The sequence below is a fragment of the Alligator sinensis genome, unplaced genomic scaffold (assembly GCF_000455745.1).
Source record: "Alligator sinensis unplaced genomic scaffold, ASM45574v1 scaffold1308_1, whole genome shotgun sequence".
Taxonomy (NCBI): Eukaryota; Metazoa; Chordata; order Crocodylia; family Alligatoridae; genus Alligator; species Alligator sinensis.
The window spans coordinates 265005-270117 of record NW_005842416.1 but is presented as its reverse complement, the minus strand read 5'-3'; positions in this window follow the sequence as shown (position 1 = coordinate 270117).

The following is a 5113-nucleotide window of genomic DNA, read 5'->3' as shown; positions in this document are numbered from 1 at the left end:
CCCGGCCCGGCCCGGCCTCTCCTCCCGCAGCACCAGGCCGAGCCGGGCCTGCCGCGACCCCTGCCCAGCCACGGAGAGCGCGGGCCAGTGCAGGGGGCAGGAAGACGCCCCTGCCCGAGCCGCCAGCCGCTGTCCCTCCCAGGCGAGTAACGCCACAGGCGTCAAGGGGGAAAACAAAAAAAGGCAAAATGCACGGGACGAGGGAAGTCCCGTGACTGCCGGGCGAAGGGGAAGCAGTCAAATCGAGAGTTGAAACGTTCAAAAAAAATGGAGACTTAACCTCCCCCCCGAAAAAAACCCCATGAATTAAAATGAAGGGGACTGCAGTCAAGGGTGAGATTCGGCTGCCTTTAATCATTTATGTTTCCATCAAAAGGCAGCACTGAAAAAACTAAATGCAGAGATGATACCAAGCATTGGGTTGTGGAGAAAGGAGCTTGAACTAGCAGCAAATGCACTGCAAGAATCCCTCTTGGTCAAGGAAAATTAGGGGAATTACTAGGAAACATGCAACAAAGATGAGTGGAAGTACCATAGATTAGGGAAAGGACTGATTTTTTTGGTAGGCGCTGACCAGGAACCAACAGAGTAGCGCCCTGATCCAGGTTGTTATTTGTGTCGTTATACCTAAACTAAGAGACAGGGGGTACGCAGGTACCCCAAAACTCTCTCTCTTGCCCTCTTTTCCTCTCTCTTTTGCCCCTTCCTCCTCCCAAAACTGGCAAAAAAGTTGGTACACAGTGCATTGCGCAGCGCTTTAAATTCCCCAGTAATCGTTTGGTGTACTGTGCTTTGTGCGGCACTGGGCTCAGCCCTCCTAGCTTTAGCCAACATCACCTCTAGCTCAGGTACATAGTCGAGTTGTGCACCCCTGGTGCAAAAGGTGGCAATCCTACCCACACCAGATCAGACATCTGTCATGTCATGCCCTTATATATACAGCTGTTCTTCCAAAACATGGCACACATTAGTCTGTAAATATAATATCCCCTGGAAAATTGAGTGTTGGGGTACTTATTAACATTTTCATAAGTTAGGGGGCACTTGCTACTTAAAAGGTTGAGAAACACTGACCTAAACAACAGCAAAACACACCAAATGACCCTCACCAATGAAGCGAATGCTGGACTGTAGTACTGCAGAAACAGACCTATGTTCCATCTGCCAGATGGAAAAAAATCGAAATTATTCAAACACCTACAACCTCAACTTGTAAGATGTTGGCATGCCAGGGGTGATGGCTGGGGAGCCACAAGGGGCCTGGTCCTTTCCCTGTTGTCTACCCTGAGGTGTGTGTGCCCCCACCACCAAGCCAAACTGGGGCTCTGCAGACCCCAGTGCAGGCACTGGCAGCCTCCTGGCTACCTGCCAATCAGCCTGGGCTCTGGGCAGGCCCCTGCTGCCTGCTATGGACCCTGGGGCTGCTTGCAGCAGGCAGTGGAGCAGGCTGCAAGCAGCTGTGGTGGGGTCTGCAGAGCCCTGGCCTGGTTCTTTGCTGGCAGTGGGTGCATGTGTGCTTCAGGGTGGATGGTGTGGAAAGGGCCCAGGCAGCACTGACACCAAAAGGATTCAGCCCCTCATGGCTACCCTGCTGTCTGCCCCGAGGCACACATGCTATGAAGAATGCCTTTGTGTGCTACACTCTGGCATGCATGCTGGGGGTTGCCTACCCTTGCCTTAGCATATAGATAAAAGATGTTAAACACAGACCAGAATGTTAAAAGCAGGTAATCCTTAAAGTGCTACAAATGTTTCTTTTTAAATATCAGGGACAGTTAAACAGCAAGGCCAGCCATACCTTGTCATGCATCCAAAGGTGCATCTCAAGCTGGTCCAGAGAAGTGATACTCCCCCTCTATGCGACTTTGGTCAGGCTGCAGTTGGAGTACTGCGTCCAGTACTGGGCGCCGCACTTCAAAAGGGATGTGGCCAACCTGGAGAGGGTTCAGATGAGGGCCACCCGCTTGGTGAGAGGGCAGCAGGACAGGCCCTACGAGGAGAGACTGAAGGACCTGAACCTGTTCAGCCTCAGCAAGAAGAGGCTGAGGGGGGACCTGGTGGCTGCCTACAAGCTCCTCAGGGGAGATCAACAGCAAATAGGCAGAGCCCTTTTCTCCCCAGCACCACCTGGGGTGACAAGGAACAATGGAAATAAGCTGATGGAGAATAGGTTTAGGTTAGAGATCATAAGGCAATATTTTACAGTTAGGGTGGCCAAAATCTGGAACCAACTTCCCAGGGAAGTGGTCCTCACCCGTACCTTGGGCAAATTCAAGAGGAGGTTGGGCACCCCCCTGTCTGAGGTCTTGTGAACCCAGCATTCATTCCGGCCTGTGGCAGGGGGGCAGGCTAGATGATCTGTTCAGGTCCCTCCTGACCCTAGCTACTATGAAACTGGAAAACAGCTACCAAGCAGATTAATTACTCAATAAGATTATTCTGTTATTCCTGAAACTCTTGAATTATGCTGCTTCTTCTGCTTCACCAAGGGTGCATCTATACGTCACCTGATGGCAACATGCTATGTTGGCGTATGGCATGCTCCAGCGATGTAGTGGTAACGTGTGTCTACACATGATCACCAGCTACATCACTGTAGCAGTGGGCTCCCCGGGTATAAATGCACCACTACGTTGATATAGTGGCAAAATTTAACCGTGCACCATGTGCATGGCGCAGTAACCACCCATACTGCACCATGCTTTAGTACTTCCAAAAGGAAGTACTAAAGCACAGTGCCATAGCAACATCACCATATGGCAATGTGTAGATACACCCTAAATCAATTATCGGTAAGTTCTTAAAGCTATATGCCTTGAATATAGAGGAAGTACCTTTCTTGTGTTTCCTATGCTCCCAGTATGGAATGAATGTGCTAAGGCCCTTTAAAAAGTAACCTACCACCCTCCAGTTCACTCTAGCTTAGTTTTGTAGATTGGTGATGGGATCAGTGCCAAAATTATACCCATTTTATGCTCTTTTCCGAGCTGCACCCACCTCCTCCCCAGCTACTTGCTTGCAGTAGGAAGTAATGAGCATAGAGGTAATTCTGTTTCACATCAAAAGCAGCAATTTTTATGGATCACACAGGAGTATAGGAATCAGACTCCTTTTTAAGTCCATTAATATCCATACGTGAGTCAACCAGAGGAAACATTATTTTTAATCAATGCTGTATTTGTGAACAAATATCCAAATTTCCCATCACACAGCAAAGGACTGGAAAACCTTTGTGGATGCTACGTTAATTCTATATAAAGTTTTCTGTCTGGTGGATCCTTTAAGTGACCGGTCCCTCAGCCTGCTCTGGAAGCACTGGCAGAGTAGTGGTCTATAGTAAGGAACGGGCAATCATGTACCAGGCTCTATCTACTTTGCTACATTCAGGACTGTCCACACCTGCAAAGAGACTGGAAGGTTTTGTTTCCGTGTTACAATCGAAATGCAGGGACCTACCCACGTATTCAACATCAGCAAGTCTCTGTCTAATGACATCTAGATTTTATACACTGCACTTGTCATGCATTCAAAATTCCCACTTATATTTTTTGTATGCTTATGTTATTTTATAACAATAATAAAGGATCAGACCTTATAAGAAGTTGTAAATGCATAGTGTAATGAAATCCAGTCAATCTAGATTAAAGATTATACAAGTAGATTTTACATATGTTATCTGTGAATACATAATTGTTTATTATCTGCATGCATTTAATCTTGCAATACATTTACATAAAGATACAGGGATTTCGTCAGTATTTTTCATTAACTCTTCTTTAATATGGAGTTGAAATCAGCAGGGATAAGGTACTGTTTGGTATTTGTAAAACTTGACTGAATGTTAAGAATTGCAATTTAAAATAAATCTTTATTATGTGTCTCTTGAAGTGCAAATTATTTTAGGCTTCCAAGTCTTGGGAGGGAAGAATGAAAGGAAGATAAGGAATAAGGAAAGGACAGAAAAAGGGAAAAAAATAGACCAGATGTTTACATGAGAAAAATCAGAATGAAGCAGTGGAGCTATTCAAGGCTGTTTTAAATTGGTGTAATAGTAAAAATGCCTGAAAATTATGCTTTTGAGAACCAGTAGATTATGGAAAGCTTGACCTAAGACTTGAGAAATAAATGTGAATTGCCTACAAATTTTGGGTTTTCAGACAACCATGAGAATAAAACATACACACACATCCAAACACACACACACACACACACCCGCATGCATGTACTTCAGCCTTCTAATATGTTCTATTGAAGTTTCTTACATAAGGAGTGGCTGCAAGCTGTTCAGATAAAATATCATGACAGTGAAGTTCTGGGGATTATGGCATACCTTAGGTCGGTTTTGAGAGAGATTTTTTTTAAGACAGACAAAACAGTCTGATTGGTTGAGGACTATTTTAAGCCCCAAAACAAAATCTTGGGAATATATGGTCCAGCAATATCAGTAATATACTTGTATTTTTCATTAAGCATTCATGTTTGAGAGCCTCAGTAAATTATAACAATTTATAATTGGAAAATAATAATGAAAAGCACAAATCAAACCCTAGAATAGTCTATAAAAAACACAAGCTAATTCAAAATCAAATACCTACCACCCCAATCTTATACTGAATTTAAAAGCAAATTGAAAAAGGAAACTCTACTTTTAACCTGCCAGGAAAGATTACTTTTAGCACCTAGCATGTATAGGTGGGGAGGCAGGGTACATTGCATAGTTACAGCTCATCAACAGAGAAGGTGCTGCCTTTAATCCTTTGAAAATTATGTTGCTCAATAGTTGGCAAACACTGCTCTTAATTTCCAGATACTACAGTAGGAGATAAGGCAGCAGAATTCCTTAGTTAGACAGACCCAATTCAGTGCATTTACTCAGCTTTACAGATCAAAAGCAACTAGTGAATATCATGGACTTAACTTTTGCATCCTTAATATTGTATACACACACACACACTCTTGCATTTAGTTTAAATTAATTTAAGACTGGTTAGAATCACAGAATCATATAAAATTAGGGTTGGAAGGGACCTCAGGAGGTCACATCTATTCCAACCCACTGCTCAAAGCAGGACCATCCCCATGAACGACTGGTGCCTCCCAAGACTGTGGGGGG